Here is a 20,673-nt window from a genome sequence, read left to right on the forward strand (position 1 = left end):
TTTCTGTACCCATGGACACTGGGAAGTGGGAACTGGACAGATGCCACTAAACTTCTTTATCTTAGGCCACGGAGCAGCCACATGATCTCATGATGGGCTGAACTTGAATCAGTGACTTAGAAGCAATTGGTTTTACAGTCCCCTGAAACAGCCAGTCAACCCTTGATTGTGCTGCAACTAATTTTGGGGCTACTTTCTTCAGCCACTCTCTGAAATGCTCTAATATCTCTGAACTCTTAAAACTGCTATTTTTAAACCCTTCCCTTGGCTCTGCTTTCCTCCTTGTGATTCAAACAGTGTTCTTTTCAGAACTAGGCACCAGGGCCCTGTGGTTTCCTGGTACTTGGAACATAAAATCTCCTAATTCTTCTCTCACAGCTAGCTTCAGAGGCAATGGCGTGATTGATATTTTCCATCGCTGCATTAATGGTCATGGTGCAGTAGTTTTAATCTGTTTCTGCTCCACTTTTTATTTTAAATAATCTGCCTTAAATTTTCTCAGCCCTTCGAGTCACACAAAGTGAATGTTGTGTGTTTTAATCTTACCTTGTAACCTAAACTCAGGGGGCTTTGGAGGCTTTCCTATGGCAGAGCTTTCTGAATTCTGAGACGTCTGGGGACGTGGCTGATGTTGCGTGATGTTTGTGTTCTGTGTTTTAATGAGCTTAGCAAATACACGGTTAGACAGCTGCATTCAGCTACAGGGCCAGATTCTGATCTTATGCCAGCTACATCAGTGTCAGTGAAAAAGGATTTATGTTACATTAGCTCCTAGAGGCCCCAACTAAGGTCCCCGCTGGGCTAGGTGCTGCACAGACATTAATGAGAGATGGTCCCTGCCCCAAAGAACTTAGTCAAATGAGATAGACAAAGGGTGGGATGGGAGCAGAGGCAGAGAGAGAGGAAGTGACTTGCCCTTCATGCAGCAGGTCAGTGCCAGGGCCAGGAATAAAGCCCAGGTTTTGGTGCAGTATCCATTAAACTAGACTTCCTCCCATATCAGCACCGTCTCTGTATTGGAATCTTTTCTGGTGTAGCAGATTTGATAGTGGCTCTCGATTACAGACAGTGACCAAAACAAGGTGGGGGGGGAAAAAGTAGAGAGAAGCTGTAGCTGCTAAGCCCCAGATAAAAACTGTCCCAGAATTCCTGGGGAGCTTGGAGCGGGGGGGTTGGTTCCAGCTCTATCTATATGAAGAGGTGGGGAAAATCTTCAAATACCACAGGCCTGGTTTGCTCTGACTGCTCATGACTGTCCACTAGCTACCAGTGCAGGCCCAGTCTGAAACACCCCGCTAACATCTCTGCCTCCATTTCAGCCTTCCTGTGCAATGTATGCAGTCTCTAAATAATCAGTTTCTCTAGTTCAAGCAAAATAAGGTTGCCCCCGCTGAAGGCCTTGTTGGCAGCTTCCCCAGAGCCTGCACCTAACTTATGTATAATCGAGCAGACAGTAACCACTTCTAATATATGACTGTATCCCTCCATCGATACCGAGGGTTGCATCCTGGGATCTGTAGCTCTCTCTCCAGGCCAAATTTTTGTTTTAAGGAGCTCAGCAACTGCAAGCTACTTTAGAGGGCGCAGGGAGGCCCCCACAGGCCAAAGCTGAAGCAAAATGTTAAGAAACTTGTTTGTTTGGCTTTGCTGGTCCTTGGCTCTGGCTGGGGAGAGGGGAGAGAAGCATCAGAGCTCGCTTCCTGGGAGACTCCCTCTGATTTACTGCATGCTGTCTCCTTCCTTGCTGTCTCCTTCCTTCGCTTGGTTTATTCCCTATGGCTCTTAACCCTTAGAGCTCTGGAGAAGAGTATGTCCTGTACTTCATCCTCCAGTCTTCAGCTCTGTTAAAATACTGCTCCCGGCCCCTTCCATCCCCCAGTGCAAGACCCCCTCTAGAGTTCTCCGCCAATCACCTGGGTAACCCATCCCACCACAGGAGCATGACCGAGTCACATTCTCTCTTGTCCACCCATCCCATGTCCCTAGATGGAGCTAATCTGGACTCCATGCTGGTTCCCCTCCACCTTTAACCTCTCCTCCTGTGTCGTTTCACCTCAGCTGGCTTCCAGCCCAAGGAAGGACCTGGGCATTGGAAGCGGTGAGACGTGTGGCCCATCACCAGCACAGGCCAGGGGAAGACGGCAGGTTCCTGGTGAGGCAGGGAAACTGAGCTGGCTAGGTCTTGCTGCATCCTAGAGTCCTGACCTGGGAGTGTCTCCTAGCACCTCCTTTCAAACACCCTGGAAATTAGTTTGGTCCTTGGTGACCTCCACCTGGAATGGAGCTGGTTTCCCCATAGTTAAACGTCTATCAACACGCTGCTGAGACTTTCTCTTTACACATCAGTAATAATTCTGTTGTCCTTATAAATTATTTTTCATTCAACCCGCCTTGGAAAAAGATGGACATGCTCTAGCCTGAACACCCCAACAGTCTGTATTTGCTTCATTCCTTACATGTTCCAACATATTCTGTTTCCTCTTTGATTTTAAAACAATGCGTCTTTGTAATTGTCTTCTGGCTTGGGGGAGTGTTTTTCTTCTTTTCACCTCTTTGTTTTTGCCTCCTCAGGAGAATCACTGTTTAACTAATGATCCATGGACTTCCTACCAAAGCCATCACACAAAACATCTGGTAAGTCACTCACCTTTTTATAAACTCAGTCTCTGCTACATCTGTTTGTGGGTGGAGATTGGCATTTTGGTTACAAGGGTAATGAATTCTGGCCTACATCCTGACAACTCCTCTAAAAATGCTCACTCCAACCCTCGGTAAAATCTAACACCACACATAACAGTGCAACTAATCCATACCTGCCTAGGATTTTGTACTTGTCACTTTGCTGCAACATGTGTCAACTCTGATCTCCAGCATGTCAGCAGGGATAGAACCTAGATGTTCCCTGCCTTCCCCCAACTCTAAAACCACAGGCCTCTCTACCGCTTGCGCTACAGAAGAATCTGTCAGTTGTTAGAAGTAAAGAGCCTATGAAACAGTTTGGCAGTTTCCATTTCATCGTGAAGATGGCAGTAGTAGGTGAATGCAGAGGCATAGTCTAATCTCTGTCATGAACAGCGAGGCATCAGGGTCAGATCCTACCAATTTAGGATAACCTTGGTTAAATTCTCTTGAACAGCCACCACCTGCATGTTAGTTCAGTGGGGTTGTTTGGTTTACAGCCTGAATATTGCCTTGGTTGCAGGATAGTGAGCCAGAGTTACTGAACCTCAGAGTTGCTGGACTGAGTACAGTCCAGGTCAGAAGGGAGCAAACAGTGCTACTGTGTAATAGCTGCTTGGTGGCTCAATTGAATTTGGCCAGTGGATCTCTTAGCTGGTGGAACTCTTAGCAAAAGCTCGGGTTGTCCACATCCGGAAAGGCCACTGCTGCTACTGTCAGAACTGGGTCCTTTGTTGGCATGCTCTGCGGGGAAGCAAAAGGATAATCATGCTTTGGAGAGTGAGCCACCTGTTTACACCCTAGAGATGCCTGCAGGTTACAGTTGGGATGGGAGCAGGGGATAGTTTGCAACACCACTGCTTAGGCTGCACCTGTTCTGTAGAGAACAGAGGACTTCAATCTCCAGGGCTGTCAGTATAGCATTTTCACTAGTGCAAAATTCACCACCCCTTTTTTATGAGTGTATTTCAGTATTGCCAGACAGAATCTCTCCTTTGGTTTCTTTATGGATAGAGTGGCCACCCTGTGGTGAAAATACAACTGTTTGGATGTTATTTTTATGGGAATTTCCTGTCGTTCTGAAGTCAGATGGCCATCTTAAAAGTTCAGATATCACTTCCAACCTTGGTGCCCAAGAGCATGGGTTTGGGTACCTTTATGTGCTGCAAGATGCACCTGTTTTCCCAAATTCCCAAGGGAGTTTTTTGGGATGGGGCTGGAGTGGAGTGGTGTGGAGCTGGGATCTCAGATATAAGTTGTTATGGTATATAGTATGTAGGCTGCATAGAAGTCAGGACATATTAGCTCTGTGTATCTATCACCAAGGCCATGTAAGTACTTAGACAGCTGCACACTGGGACATGTTTGCTCTTAGCCATCTTGCTCAATGTTTTTCTCCAGCTTCAAACAGTCCCACACAGAAATAACTCTGGTGCATAGTGTTTTGCATTTCTACAGGGCTTTTCATCTGAAGCTCTGTCAATATAGAGGAAGGTGTCTTGGTTGTGTCCACAGTATCCTTGATAGAGAGGCGGGAAACCTGAGTCCCAAAGATATTAAATGAGTCAGTAGCAAAGACAGAACTTGCTCCAACTTCATTCTGTCCTAGTTATATTTTCATCACTGTTTTATATCTGCGATTCACTTCTCTGGGGTCTCTCAGCAAAAGTCACTTGACCGAGAGTTTGGTCCTAATAAAAGCAACCCATACATTGTTGTTCATTGCCCGCCTTAATTCATGAACCCACTGGAATTTCTCATTGCAGTTTAATTGGGTTAAGTAGTTTGTAATGCAATTCTCTAGCAGTCTTAACCCTATTCCCAGGTGGCAGGTATGGTTTCCAAAGTATAGCCTATTATATATACATTCTGGCAACTCCAAGAAGACAATCCAGATTTGTATTTACTGATATCCTTTTATAAGCGTGCGTTGCATATTTGAAGACAGCCGTTTTCTCCCTACCCTCGCCCCTTTTGGAGTCAGGTGAATATTTAGAGAAGTACGGTATTGAAATGGTATTTTACAGCAGTATTGGGATAAATTTCTTACGCATGTTGTTTTAATAAATTGGCCCTTCTAATGCTTGTGAACAATTCCCAGGCTCATAAGTAATTTAAGATGAAAATGGGGAACAGAGCGGAAAAATGAATGGAGACACTGACACAAAACAGTATCTGGAGCAGTGTCTCCTCTTTCATAACAAACCGGAACACATCAAAATAAGGACCTGCGCTCCTGCTCCCACTCAAGCTGGGGATATAACTCTCACTGGGAGGAATGCTGAGAGGATAACCTTTTGGTTTATTGCAAATCCCGAAAAATCAAAAAATCTTTGTTTCGGGTCAAACCAAAAATACAATTTGTCAAAACTTTCAGTAAGTCAGAAAGTAAAAAGAAATTTTGTTTTGATTTTGAATAATTTTTAATATTTGAATTTTTTGTAAATTAAAGGAAAACTTGGCATGAAAAGTCACTTAGAATCAAACCATTTTGATTTTCTCAGGGTTTTTTTTAACAGAAATAATTTGAAATAGATACAAATTTATAAAATGACTTTGTGATGCCAAATCTGCTTTATCAACTTACGTACCTATTTATTTTAAAGGTTAACCCCATTTAAAGTGGGAGCAGGGTTGGATGCTAGAACAGACTCAGCCAACCTTCTATCTGGGTTGTAGGCAATACCACTGAAAGCCGTGAATCCATTATTCGGGGTCCCTTGGGCTTCTTGAACATTGAAACCAGACCCATATATCTTGCTGAATCAGAGCCTGGTTCACTGGGAGCTGTGCCTGAGTGATGGTTAATTAGTTAAGGTGTGTGTAGAGTTTTGAAAAATATCAAATGCTAACACTATGTACCTGCAAAGTATGATTAACTTGGATAAATTCACCCTTAATATACTAAAAGTCTTCCCCTTAAAGGGATTGCCTGTGGAATAAATCAGGTTTCTTATATTGTCCTTACGAATTTACCGATGTCAAGTGCTTCTGAATTTTCAGCTGCCTCCTGAAAAACGGGAACAGAACAGTGTGGTGGATTTTCCATCACTTGAACTCTTTTAGATCAAGATTGGATGTCTTTCTAGAACAGGTGCTCTAGTTCAGACAGAAGTTACCAGCATGATGCAGGAATTACTGGATGAAATTCCAGGATCTATGTTATGCAGGAAGTCAGACTAGCTGATCATAGTGGTCCCTTCTCATCCTAAAATCTATGAAATTAGATGGCTATGCTGACTAGATACAGGCCTGAAACAGAGCTGGTCTGTTCCATTGTCCAAGCTGCATGAAATTCGAATAATAAACACAACTGACAAAAAGCAAATTAGATTTTTAAAAACCTTCTGCTTAATTTTTAATTCCTTCTAGGTCAGTATTGAAAGCTTAGTGCGCTCAGTTCCAAACTATTGGTTTGGGTTTGTTTCTGTACATTCTCTCACCATCCCAACTGAGCAAACATGAGAAGTATTAGCCAAGAAGTTTTTTTCCTTGAGAAGTTATGAGGAACTGAAAAGATACTATGACAATGTGTAACATGTTTACAGATGGAGGAGCCAATTCAGAAACATTCAGGAAGCCCCTTTCTTCCAGATCATTGTCTAGTGTGAGAACCGAATCTATCTGAAGGTTCTAAAATTGTTGGTTACTTTGTTTTTTTTCATTTACACTGGACATGGAGGTGAGCTGTGAAGTCTGGATCCAGCTACAAATATCCCCAGGTCTTCAGTTCAATGAAGTCTAGATCCAGTGTTTTCAACTGGACCCATATCTAATTGTCATTCTTTCTGTACTTCTGGGTTCTGTCTAAGAGCAGAATTGGAAGTGCCAAAATACCTCAGGAAATACAATGCTGGCAGTTGTATTTCTAACTTGTTCAGAAACAGATGACTAAATATATGTAGAATCAAGTTGTTTGGATAAGTTTTGGCAAAAGCATCTAAGCATATGGTGGCTTGTCAGGACTGCATCTGAACTCTGAACCCATTGCTTCTGGGAATGCCATGGTGACTTACTACTGGCATGTTGTCCATGGCACCCATTCTCTATGCATTCAACATGCAAATACTTTTCATTTAACCTTAGGCACAAACTGCGTAGACTAAATGATTCAACTTGATGTGGGGGAAACGAGAGGCCCATTTATTAATCAACTCCACTCAAGGTTGGCCCATCTGCCCCTCTGTAGATGGAGATAGACGGTGGATGAGCCAGACCAAATGGTGCTGTGTCTGTGACCCTTTGTGCTAGGTTGCAACACCCAAAGCAGGGAGGCTGACCCAGTCCTGTGGGATGGGACCTACTGCTGGAGGGTGAATGAGGAGTGGGCTTGCTCTTCGAGCCCTTTCCCCCAGGCCTCAGCTTTCAGCATTTCTGTGATGGGGGGTACTGGGCCAGCAAGAGCTGAATTTGGGCCAAGTGGGCCCAATCAGCCCATTAGGCTGCAATCTGGGAGGATTAAGCCTGGGAGGAAATCCCTAATTAGGGGAAGCTCACCTGTGTGGGAACAGGCAGGGCTTGTATGAAGACAGGAAATTGGAAGCAGAGGAGGCTGCAGGGAGGTAGTCTGCAGTCAGTCTTTGGGAGAAGGGAGGTGTATTTGGGGGGCTATAAGGACAAGTAGCCCACTCCTGGGAGGAGGGAGCTGTGAGGCTGGCAAACCCAGAGGAATGAGGAGGGCTAAGAGGTAAGGAAAAGGCTCAGGGAAAGGCTGCAAGGTGCAGGTGGCAACCACACCTTGGCTGCTGTTTAGAGGGCCCCTGAGCCAGAACCCAGAGTACAGGATGGGCCCAGGTTCCCCTGCCAGCCACTGAGGAAGTGGCACCTGGGGCAGTGAATAGGAGGACTGCCTGAGACTACTGGTGAGCAGGAACTTTGATACACAAACGCCACCCCCCCACACCCTCCACCCCTCCACACACACACACCCGAACGGGGAACCACACTGTGACCTGGCCGGAGGCTGCAGTTCATGGAGTAAGAAAGGAGCTGCAGGCCGAGAGAGTGGCGGAGTGTAACCACTGGAAGGGGCATGGGCCTGGCAGAGCTAATCCCCAGAATGGCCAGGAGGAGGCGCCATCCAGTGGTGAGTGGAGCACCCCATCAGAACCTCCACTATACTCTTGCGTACATTCACGTAGCAAAAAATACATTATTTGGTGACCTTTCTGTGACTTATTTTTTCTCTCACACCTCTGCCCTGAAATGCACTAAAAAAGTCTGTGCCAAAACCGTAGCCTTAATTATGCTCTCGTTAAGGCCCTGATTCAGACAGGTAGTTAAAGTAGGTGCCTAACTTTCAGAATGTGAGGCAAGTGCTGTCTTGAATAGAGTCCTGGATCTAAAGGAGCTCTCGCGGTTAGGAAGCTTTGGAATGTTCAGGGACTTACTCACAGACAATAATTGTATTTAAACTGCCTCATCGGTTTGCACTACGCTGCCCTAGAGAGTATGAACAAACAGAAGAAATTCTTCCTCGAAGTTTTTTAACTTCATAGAGGCTTTTCAGCATTCAGTACCCAGAGGTAAAGGGTCATGTGCATTTGCAGGCACCAGATACGCGGTTGCTTTTTAACTTGACAGTAGCAGTTGGGGGAATGAAGTTAAAATGCAATTTTTCTCAGTCAAATGGCAAGGCCTAGAAAAACACATGTGGGCTGTGTGCCCTGAGCCAAGATCAACGTCACGAAACCTAAAAGACCAGTTCTACAACAACTAGGGAAAAAATGAGCCCGTCAGTGTCATGATGGATGGGAGTGAGGAACCAGCTCGAGAGTATTCAAACAAAAAAAAAATTTTTGCAAGGCAAAATGTTAACATTCTGCTGCCATTATTTTGTTATGGGTAGGAAATTATTTCAACAAGCAGCTGAAAGATATTTACATACCAGCCGCTCTCTGAAATACAATGAGAACAGAGGCCTTATTTCTCTGAACTAAGTCTGCATTCATTTTAGGATCAGAATCACCCTTCTGTCAAAACCTTGCCATGTGTTTGCTCTAATTCTTGTCTCTCTCCTGTCTGGGAGAAAATTTTGATTTTGTAGCACTTGTTCGAATTTGTCAGGAAAACGAAAATGAAATATTTTTGTTTGGGCCAGTTTGACCTGAATCAGAATATTGAGGATGTTGAACTAACCTAAAATGTTTTTAGGGTCCATTCAAAATTAAATTGCGTTTCTGTGTTGTGGCATATCGCTTCATGGGAGTCATAGTTCAGATCTCCTTTCTCTCCTATGGGCTGGAATCCCTAGCCAGACCTCTCCCATGATGCAATGTAGTCTTCCCTCTGACAGAGTGATGTGGTGCATATTTGGGAGTCACAGGACTGCAGGTGCCTGATGGGAGATGTAGGCCAGCAAGGGAGCCTGGCCCATAGGGGAGAATGAAGGAATCAGGCACCCAAACTACAAGTCCCATGAAACAATGCACCTTAACAGAGAAATTCAGTTTAATGTTGAACTGACTTGAAATATTTTAGGTCAGTTCAATATACCAAAACAACATATTTCTCACCATGTGAAAAACACCTGACCTAGCAGCATCCCCTGGGCTGATGTTGCAGTTTGACATGTGCAGAGTTCCCCCGGGAGGGAGCTGGAGTGCGGGGTGTGCAAGGACTGCAGGATAGCCCCTGTCTGCATTGTCAGCAGCTTGTAACCAGTGATGAAATAACCTGTGTGTGTTTGTTCCTTTTACCACATTTGTTAAACTCCTATGACTCAAGGACCATGTAGAAGAGGAACCAGGCTCCAAGGATTTAGTCCTTGTTTTTATAGTACAAGCTGGATCACACTTAGTGCTCTGCAGCTTTTTAGGGTGATTTTTCCCTGACTTTGGCACTGTGTAAGTGCTTACGTTTCAGGGTCCACCTCTGCTGCCAGGGGATACAGCCTGGGCCAAACTCATGAGCTTTATTTACAAAAGACTAATATTTGAACTAAGCTCAGGCATCCTCAGCCAGCTACCTCCTCAGCTCTCTCGCCAGCAGCTTCCTCTCTTCCCTTCCTTTAATGATGAGCTTGGCTTCCAGCCTCTGTTCTGGCTTCCTGTACTGGGTCTGTGGGCCCCCCATTCATGTGTGTGAGTATGTTCTGTCTCAGAGGAGCTGGGGGCAGTGTGTGCTGGATTGCTTTGCTCCAGCAAAGGATAATAGGGCATGAGCACAAGTTGGGGAGATAAGTATCGGAGAACGTGAGTCAATCATTAAGGGCTTGGTTGTGCCTCGTAGCCTGGGGGTGGCACGGAGCTGCACTGTCCTAGAGGGAGCAATGGTAGCCAGGCTGCCTCACAGAGCTCCCAGGCACCTTGGCTGCTGTATCTTTGGCCCAGCCAGTCAGATTCACTGGCCAGTGTGGGGACAGGGCCCTGGCCGCGCCCCTTTCCCACCCCCTTTGTGTGCTCAGGGAAGTGTGGCCGGAGCAGACCCTATACTTCTGGGCCTGGCATTCTGCCTAGAACCTCTCTGGGCTGTGCAAGGAGGGGAGGGCTCTGCACAAGGGCCACTCAGAGTCTTGTCTTGGAGGTAGGAGGGGGAACCTAGAGCATTAGGTGAAAGCATCTAAGCCATTGGTTCCCAGTCACCAGTACACTGAGCATTACTTTCCAAGGCTTTCCAGGGCACCTGTAACGCTCTGTGTACTGGTGACTGGGAACCAATGACTTACCTGCTCTTACTTGTGAGGAGTCCAAGTCGGGCACAGTGTGCAGGTTTTCAATGGCCTGCACGGCCCCCTGAGTGGGGCAAAAGGGGAATGAACCCAAAGAAACCCGTTGCCCCTGGTGACAGGTCTGCTTTCTCCCTTTTAGATGCCATCAGCCTGCAGTGGTACAGCCTGAGGGCTGCAGAGGATGGGACCCTGTGTGCACTGGCCATAGCTGAGATCATGTCCCAGAGACAGACTGTCCATCCAGGAGCTAAGGCAGGGAAGGAGGAGGGATGGCCGTAACTCACAATCTGGGAGGCTTGCAGTGAAAGTGCTGAGGAGGACTGGGGTGCTGAGGAAGTTTCTTCTCCTCCTCCAAGATTGCTGTGGTCAGTTCCCCAGCTGCGCTCTCGCTCTCTGTTCTGACCACATCATCCTTCCACCAGCTGGATTTGTTTGGCAAACTCTGATCTGACCCACAAAACCTCTTTATCGCATCATCCTGCATATCTTGCGCTTCTTGCAAGTCTTTAAGATTTGGCCCCGTGTATACAGAGCTCCCCTGAAATGCCCCCTTCTCTGCCATGGAAGATGGTGACCCACAGGGAAAAAAAATCTGTGGGTGTCTAGCACCCACCAGCAGCCAAGCTCTCCTCCTTCCCTCCCCCCACCTGCCTGCCAGCAGACCTGCCGATCAACTCCCCCCCCCCTCCTTCCCATCGCCTTTCACCTGTTGCGGATCAGCTGTTCCAGCATTCAGGAGGTGCTGGGAGGGAAAGGGAGGAGCGGGAGACCAGGCAAGCTTGCGGGAGGGGGTGGAACTGGGCAGGAAGAAGTGGGGTGGGAGTTTGGGGGAAGGGTTGGGGTGGAGTGGGGGTGGGGCCTGGAGCTGAGCAGGGATTGAGCACCCCTGGGGAAAATTGGAAACCGGCACCTTTGTGGTGACCAGCACAAATGTAGCATGCAAGAGGATTTTTGGACAAACACAGAGTAAAACCCCAAATATCTGTTCAAAATTAACATTCCATTTCATATTGGCTTAAATTGAGCTGGTTTTGAGAACATCCCATTGTGTAAACTCACAGGGCCAGATCCCCAGCTGGTGTCAATGACTAGAATTATAGAAGTGTAGCACTGGAAGGGACCTCAGTAGGTCATCTAGTCCAGTCCCCTGCACTGAGTATTATCTAGACTGTCTCTGCTAGGTGTTTATCTAACCTGTTCTTAAAAAACCTCCTGTTGTTTTGGTTTCAAGCAGCCATACAAGGGGGTTGCACCAGTTGAATTAGCTAAATTGGTACAATTGTCTCGTGTAGATTTGGCTTTGTGAGGGAAGAGTGAAAAGGCAAGAGCACAGGTAAAGGGGAGAGACAGTTGGGGTGAGATTTTCAAAAGCACTCAGGATTGGCCTAACTCTGCTGTCCAGAGAAATCTTTGGTAAAATTCCCATTGATGTCAACACGTGCAGAGTTAGGCTGAAACGTGGGCTCTTTTGCAAATCCCACCTGCGGCCACCAACATAAAGTAGAGGTGATTCCTGGCAGAAATGGATCTGGAGGAGGAGGGGCATAAGGTTTGCTCACATTCCTCAGCTGGATTATGGCTTCAGGTGCACTAGGTGGGCAGAGGGAATGCTCCGTGTGTGCTCTCTGCCCATCCCCTTTTGCAGCTGGACAGCGTCAACGGGACTCTGGCCCTAGGGGTTTGTCACAGTGTTGCTAAGGTGGGGAGATGGGGGAGGCTTTCAGAGAGGGAAATGGGGGGGGGGTGCAGGAAGGGGGTCACCTCCAGGTTAATGCTCCCAACCCTTAGGGTGTCATGAGAAACCCTGCTGAGAAAGTACCAGAACCCTTTAAAAGTGAGTGTCATAAGGGAGGGGCCAGGGGGCCGGGAGCATGGACTCTTCCCCAAGGTTTTGTTCCTGCCACGCTGTTTAGTTTTTTTCCATTGGGGGCCACCTGGTTGTCTTTGGCAAAATCAGCATCTCAACTCATTGTACATCCCTGGCTCCAAATAACATGCTCTGATTCCAGTTTGAATGCTGGTCTCTCTGAAACCCAAGGCGGCCAGAGAATTGCTCCTCCACCGCGCTGTGGAAAAAGGGGGTGGGGTGAAAAGGAGAAGAACTATTTCCTGCAATGAAACTCTAGCCCATTCCACTTAAAAATAGCAGGAAAACAAATTCCTGAGGGACCTTCTAAAAAAAGATTTGATGCTTGTCTCTGCCCTGCCCTCCAAACTCCTCGTTTCTCATTTATCTGGCTGCTTGGCTAGAGCCCTGTTAGACACACTGGAATTCTTTAAACTACAGAATGTCTCAATGCCAGGAGAAAGGACTGTGTTATACTCCAAAGGGATTGGGGGGAAAAACACTGCTCCAGTTCTGATAGGTACAGTATAACATCCCAGAGCCTGGGATCTAACGCCGATTTAACTGGCTGCAGAGAAATCTTCCCCCCAGAATAAACAGAACATTGTGTGCAATAGGCCTGGCTAAGGACTTCGATGCTATGTCCCCATTTGGCAGCCAGGGCAAGAGACATGGGTGGAGGAAGGGGGAGTGGTCGGGGCGTCCTTATGCTCCAGTGATCACTGGCTGCTGGACCAGCTGCTAAGAGTTAGATTCAAGATGATTCGGTGCATTACAACAACTGTATTGAACCTGCTAACTCATGAACAATGCTCATGTGCCCATAAGTGGCATTCTTTAAATTAACTATCTAGCTATTCAGTGCAAAACTCAACTATGCTGACTGGTGCCTCTGTGATCCCCACATGCACAGATCTACCATATGTACTATTATGGCCACAACAGCCCATTGGTTCCAGAGGCAATTGGCCTGCGACACGGGCCATGCAGAGGTGGCATAAAGTCACATTTGCACCTCTCCCTGCTGAGCTGTCCTCAGTCCTCTCAGACTGCAGCTCAGGATCAAAGCCAATTGCATCTTCTATAACCACCCTCCGCAATAGGGCAGTCAGGCTATTTCTTAGTGAAAAGGTATTACTTGGGTGTAGAGCTGTGCGAATAACTGATCTTTTGGTTCACCGGCAGTTCCAAAAAAATCATGGGGGAGGAGGAGGAATTGTTTTCGGTTGACCGAAAAACTGATTGATTTTTTTAAAAAATTTTTTGGTTAATCAAAAAATATTTTAAAATTGTTTGGGGTCAGATAAAACATGACATTCCAGCTGAAATGAATTGTTTAATTTGTATTTCAGGCCTTTTTAACCGTTTGATCATAAAAGTAGAGGAAATCTTGAAACAAAATGTCTTTTTGACCCAAAAAATCAAAACATTTTGTTTCAAAATAACGTATTTCTAGATCTTCAGGATTTTTTAAAGGGTTGGGGGGGGTTGTTTAGGGTTTTTTGATGGAAACAATTTGCCAACATCTAAACAAATTTAAGAAATGTTTCAGTCGTCCTTGATTTTTCAGTGAAAGTTGTAGACAAAAAATTTCTGGCAGCTCTACTTTGAGAGGTCCAGAAATGCTAATCTACGAGACTCCCCTCCCTGTTTCACCCCAGTTATTGCTCCGTGCAGTGCACAGTTGGAATGCATGGTCCCATAAAGAGGCAGGAACTCTAGGCACCATTTAATGAGAGTTGCGGGGGGGGAAATTAGACAATAAGACTGTCACGGGCACTTACACTGGGGAGGCTACAATAGACAGAATCTCTGTCCATGTGCATCATGACCATCAGCAAGCCTGGGAAGGAATACACCCATCCCCCAATGGTAGAGGATTTCACTGTTGCTCCAGGGACTTGATGGTCCTTTTTTATTCCTCAGAAACCTCATATCTGAATTAGAGATGAGTCAGGTTGCTCTATAGCAAAGCCAAAGGGAATTAGTCAGGTGACACATGCACCCTTTAAACGAATCCTGCAGGGTTTCATGCAGCTGTGGGAGTGGAGATACCCTGTTCGTTTCAGCTCCTTGCTCTCTCTTCCCCCGCCCTGTTGCTTTTTGTTACTCGCCCCCTTTTCTCCTCTGTCTCCCAGTCCCATCGCCCCGCTCTCCTCTACCCCACTGTCCTAGTATAATGGCCAAAGAGGAGTGGATATGGACCCACCTTTCCAGGGTGTTGTGAACACAAGGCCTGACTCTGCTTCCACTGAGGACAATGGGAGTGTGTTCAGACCCGCGATTAATTTGTTCTGTGCCTTGACAATGTGAAGCATTACAGATGCGTCACGTCACTCGTTCCTCTCCCCACCTGCTCACTCCTGGCTTCTCTCTACCATTCCCCTCCTTTCCCTCGCTCTTACCCCCCTTCTCTCTCTCAATGCTCAGTTCTTTCCTTGTTCACCCACCCGCCCACCCCTTTCGCTCTCTTCCCAGCTCTGACTGCATAGGGGCCCTGACCACATCTCCCCCTCTTCAATGCTCAGAACTGTGAGAGAACCAGCCTGATAAGCAGGACTCTGGGAAGTTCCTATTCCTGTCCAGGAAGGATGAAGCTTCAAGAGGGGAGGATCCATTTTAATAATGGGCTTGCAATGTCTGCAAGAAAACAGCAGAGTGAGAATCCCACTGCTTACAATGCTTCTGCCCTCAGGGTGCTATTGGCCCTGCTGCAGGAATTGATTAGGGACCTGCCATATCTAGTCTCCCATCATAGAATCATAGAATATCAGGGTTGGAAGGGACCTCAGGAGGTCATCTAGTCCAACCCCCTGCTCAAAAGCAGGACCCATCCCCAATTAAATCATCCCAGCCAGGGCTTTGTCAAGCCTGACCTTAAAAACTTCTAAGGAAGGAGATTCCACCACCTCCCTAGGCAATGCATTCCAGTGTTTCACCACCCTCCTAGTGAAAAAGTTTTTCCTAATATCCAACCTAAACCTCCCCCACTGCAACTTGAGACCATTACTCCTTGTCCTGTCCTCTTCCACCACCGAGAATAGTCTAGAACCATCCTCTCTGGAATCACCTCTCAGGTAGTTGAAAGCAGCTATCAAATCCCCCCTCATTCTTCTCTTCCGCAGACTAAACAATCCCAGTTCCCTCAGCCTCTCCTCATAAGTCATGTGTTCCAGACCCCTAATCATTTTTGTTGCCCTTCGCTGGACTCTTTCCAATTTATCCACATCCTTCTTGTAGTGTGGGGCCCAAAACTGGACACAGTACTCCAGATGAGGCCTCACCAATGTCGAATAGAGGGGGACGATCACGTCCCTCGATCTGCTCGCTATGCCCCTACTTATACATCCCAAAATGCCATTGGCCTTCTTGGCAACAAGGGCACACTGCTGACTCATATCCAGCTTCTCGTCCACTGTCACCCCTAGGTCCTTTTCCGTAGAACTGCTGCCTAGCCATTCAGTCCCTAGTCTGTAGCTGTGCATTGGGTTCTTCCGTTCTAAGTGCAGGACCCTGCACTTATGCTTATTGAACCTCATCAGATTTCTTTTGGCCCAATCCTCCAATTTGTCTAGGTCCCTCTGTATCCTATCCCTGCCCTCCAGCGTATCTACCACTCCTCCCAGTTTAGTATCATCCGCAAATTTGCTGAGAGTGCAATCCACACCATCTTCCAGATCATTTATGAAGATATTGAACAAAACCGGCCCCAGGACCGACCCCTGGGGCACTCCACTTGACACCGGCTGCCAACTAGACATGGAGCCATTGATCACTACCCGTTGAGCCCGAAAATCTAGCCAACTTTCTACCCACCTTATAGTGCATTCATCCAGCCCATACTTCTTTAACTTGCTGACAAGAATACTGTGGGAGACCGTGTCAAAATCAATGACACTGATGCTATCTTGACCCACTTTGGCTGCTTGCATACAACCATTGCAGCTCAGAATGCCAGTGATCCATTGCATCTCATTCCTGTTCTTTATCCAACCCCCCATTGCAGGCAGGTGCCCTCTGGGTGGGACCGCACTAGCTAACCAGTGTCGTACCTGGCTGTAGCCTCATTTTCTGAGCTGCTGAGCCCTCGTCGCTCTCACTGACTTCTTTGGGATCTCTGAAAACCAGGCTATTAGTGATTCAATTGGTGGGGCTCTTTTCTTTTGAGTCAGTAATGAACCGGTGCCCCGCAAAGCTCCAGCATGGAGCTAGGGGCTGTTAACATGTGCTACAGAAAGTGGTTTAGGTGATTCATTAGAACAGATCTCTTCCCTCTGGATCAGGAATGACGCCTAGACTCACCATGGTGCTGAGGGGGCCCGCTGCTTCTGGAGCTACAGTATTTCCGATGATATGTAAAACCAAGGACTGGGCCACTTGATGTCATTAAAGATTCCCAGAAACTTTTTCAAAACCAGGGATATTAGCCCAGGTTTTCGGGCCACGTTCTAATTTGGGCGACTACGTTGTGCCTAACTCTAGTCCCACGGCACTAAACCAATTGTATCCTGTTGCTGAGAACGGCTAAATAGCTGCTGTTTTCCCTGGGACCAGTGATCCATCCTGTCTCAGACAGTGCTAGGACCAGCTGCTGCAGCTCTTCTGGTTTATCTAACTCCATTCAACTGAGCCAGCGCAAACCCCTTTGTGGTCCGTCTTCAATGGATTTCCACCTGGTTTATACTGATGCAGCTTAAATTAGTAAGGAATTGACTTAAACTAAATTGATATAAACCAGGTGGAAACCATTGAATGTCTACACAGTGGTTTGTACCAGTTTAACTAAATTGGGTTTTAAACTGATTTCCTTGCAACTTTGCACATAGAGAAGGCCTCAGTGAAACTTGCAAGAAACGCTGCAGAAAGCAGCTACTGTGTTTCAGTGTAGGAGGAGCGTGTATTGTGCTTTGGGATGTCTCAAGATGGAAGGCACTATATAAAGATATTATTGTTTTGGGTAGGCAGAGGGGTGGAAATAAAGGTTGTGACAAAGAGGCTCAAACAATGCAAATGAAATCCACTCTCTGGCCAGTCTAACAATTGCAATTTCCTGGTATTCCTTGGATGCTATACAACGTGCGAGGGAGATATTTGAAAGCCGGTGTGGCAGAGGCTGAGGCGCGCAGCTCTGGTTATCATTAACGGCGGCTCTCTCCCTCATTTTTAGTATTCCCTCCGGTGAAACGCCTGCTCTGTTTCATTAACCTTTTCGTCAGCGTGGCGAGCAGCGGGAGGCGACTCTACACAGCGTCGTCACCCCGAAATGAAACTCCCCCTCTCAGCAGCTCACGAAAGGAGCCATATTTACCTTGCCACATCGAGCAAAACAAGGCTTGTTGGGGGGTTTGGGGGGCAGGAGGGATTGTTTGTTTTGGGAGGGAGAGAAAAAGACTTCTCTGAAATTCTGTGTAACCGATCCTATGAGAGCCACATAGTGGCAGTCTGCCTTGCTGTCTGAAACGTGCATTGGAAACTACTTTCAATCAAGGTAACCATTCAGCTCCCCAAGCCAAGAAAAATAGTGGACTTGGTGTCAGACCATTAGGAACAGGCTCTCTCGATAAACCTGCTTTCCTTGCCTTCGTACGGGCTGTTGGGGGGAAAAAAATCAACTTCATGGTTACTGCAGCCTTGAGTTACACACACAGGTTGGATCCTGACAAGCAAAATATTTGCTGCACTTTGGAAGACACGTCCCAGGTTGTTCCTCCCTTACTATTGGGCCTAATTCTGATCTCCCTTATGCCAGCATAAATGTGGTCAATGGAGTTACTCCAGATCTTCCTGGGAGTGACTGAGATTATAACCCAGCTGTCTTTTTCTACCTTTCCCTGCTCCGTAACTGAAAGGGGTTGAGTGCGAACCCAAGTTCTTGCTGGGAGCTGCACCTCCCTTCTCATGGAAATGACAATTTCCAGGTGAAATTTAGGCTATGTGGCCGCAACGAAGCCTCTGACCCTGTCTCCCCGACTCTAGATGTATGTCAGCGCCTCTCCTTTGGGTGGAGTTCTGGGACAGGGTGTGTTTAATCTACATGGAGTGTCTGAGGGGCCAGCACTGGTTCCAAGGACTGGGCAGTGGGCCGTGTAGTCTAAGCTCAGAGGAAGGTGTGCCAGATGGGAGATTTGTACCCTGAGGGTCCCCAGAGACCCTAAAATAGAGACCATTCCTGGGCTCTGTTCAGACTCCGGAGGCTAAAGCCCCCAGGATCCCATCGCTGCTTCTCCCCACACAGGTAAGTGGCCAAGAGGGGGCGCTCGATGAGACCTGTAACACAGCTGCTCCATATTTAGGGGCAGGATAAAATCAGCAGTGAAGATATTCACAGCCAAACCTAGCAACTACCTCCATTGGCACTGGTGCAGTTTTGTCAGCTTTCTTGGTATGGACATGTTATTAAGATGAAAGACCGAAGAACTATGAACATACTTACTAAGGAATGCTGCTACGTGGTCGATCATGTGGTCTCCAAAAGCTTCAGGGGCATGATAAGATCATCAATAATGGACATAGACTGAATGTCCAGCCAGACTGTTAGAGATCAGTCTAGGTGGCACACAACCTGCAAAGAGACTACATCCCTTTGTGATACATCATGATGATAACCATTACAGGATTCATGTGCACCATGGCATTCGCATTTAGATTCCCAGCTTCCAAATGCTGGAAAACTGAGCTGTCTGCTTTCTGTGCTGTACCCTTGGGAGGTTATCAAGTGAGATCAGATTTACTGCTTCTAAAATGTCAGGAGAGAGTAACGGGCAAAAATCTGGTACAAGACTCAGGCTACAATATATGATACAATACAGACATTTGAAAGCTTTTGGGGCAGAAGAAAGCCACCAAAATGGAAGGCCTGTTAGCAGAAGGATGCATCCTCAGCAAGAGCAGGCGGTTTGGGAAAACAGCTCAATTCTTTCAAGTATCCTGCTGCCACATTGGCCCCTGGGAAGTGAGACCACCAGTGGGTTGAGTCTTCAAAACAAGTCCCACCATTCACAACATACTGCAGCTATCTTCCCCCAGGTCCTGTATACCTATTATACCAAACAACAAGCAGCCAACACCGTATAAGCTTTCTGGGACAGGGACTGTGTGTGGGGACACTGCCTAGCACATTGTGGTCACCTCCAGAACACAAAGGACGGCCAACAAGAACACAGCCATGTCAGTCAGAGGTTTTCGCCTTCTGTGTTTCTCTGGGGTCCTTCACAGTCCCTGCTGAAGGCAAGATGATGTGGATACGGTATTTGCTTTGTAGTTGTTTTATGCCCATGGTCAGTGGAATGCCACCCAGCTAAGAAGCATCTGTGTAAGGATAGTATACAGGTGCCTGAGAGAGAGACCCGAATCCCCATCTTCTTTTTCCCCATCTCTTGGACGAGCTGTTAAAAAGCAACCAAGCATTTTTGTAGAGGAAACAAAGCCAAAGAGGTCTTAAAGCAAGGAATAAGCCTGAACGTGCTGAGAACATCTGCTGTCTGAGCATCATCATGTACCTTTGTCTGCCATGCCATCCTTCCAACCCAACCATTCACCAGCCTAGCTCAGAACAGCAGAGATGCTCTGGTGAGTACGCAACTCAGAGTCCTCAGAGTAAACAGAGAAGTGGCTTGCATTAAGACCCAGTGCACTCTGGGACAGGAACTGGACCAGTGGATGATTCTGACTTTAGGGTATGTCTGTTACTTTAGGGGATGTAATTTCCAGCTCAGGTAGATGTACCTCTGCTAGCGTTGAACGAGCTAGCACTCCAAACATTGTAGTGCATGGGCAGTGGGAGAGGCCAGCTGTCCGAGTACATACCTACAGTCTCAGACGGGATCATAGTCAGGGCAGCTAGCCCACGCAGTCACAGCTACACTGTTATTTTTAGCATGCCAATTCAATCAGAACTAGCACAGGGAAGGTTACCCAAGATGGCAATTACACCTCCAGCGAAGATATACCCTTAGACTCTGAGATACCGCCTGCTTAGCAAAAAGAACATACAACTAGGGCACACTGGGCCAAACTCACCACTATTCGAACCAGGTGGGACTCCATTGAAGTCAGTGGAGTTTTGCATGCTTACCCCAGTGCTAAATTTGCCCAGCTCTCACTACTTAGCATGGTTATCACAGCAGGTCACATAGACATGGCGAGCGGTGCAGAGCTGTGCACTGACTTATGAAATCCATCAGGCAAGCAGCTGGCTGGAGGCAAGTTTTCCTACAAACCAGAATGTTATTTAACCACAGAGTTTAGTACATTAAAACAAAGGGGCTGCCAACCAAAAAAAAAACCCCGACCCCAAGCCTGGGGTCCATTATTCACTTTGGCATTGGCCATTTGTGGGTTCCTGGAGCTGTGTGAACATTTTCATAAATTTTGTTGCAGACTTGAAACGTGAGCCAGGTTCACCCAAACATCTGCTGGGGACAGAGGACTCTTGTTTGTAAACCCTGGGCCAAGTCTTGTGTGAGCCTGGCTTGAGCTT

At 47.0% G+C, this 20,673-nt stretch overlaps 1 protein-coding gene across 1 annotated transcript in view; it reads left to right on the forward strand.

Moving 5' to 3' along the window:
* The first annotated feature begins 2,591 nt into the window (after positions 1–2,591).
* Positions 2,592–20,673, forward strand: part of CCDC92 (coiled-coil domain containing 92) — an 85,301-nt gene continuing 67,219 nt past the window's right edge. Inside the window, exon 1 of the mRNA XM_084648760.1 lies at positions 2,592–2,634. The gene's annotated coding sequence lies outside the window, so the exon portion shown is untranslated. The remainder of the gene's footprint in view (positions 2,635–20,673) is intronic.

The sequence above is a fragment of the Lepidochelys olivacea genome (assembly GCF_965140295.1).
Source record: "Lepidochelys olivacea isolate rLepOli2 genome assembly, chromosome: 15".
Lineage (NCBI taxonomy): Eukaryota > Metazoa > Chordata > Testudines > Cheloniidae > Lepidochelys > Lepidochelys olivacea.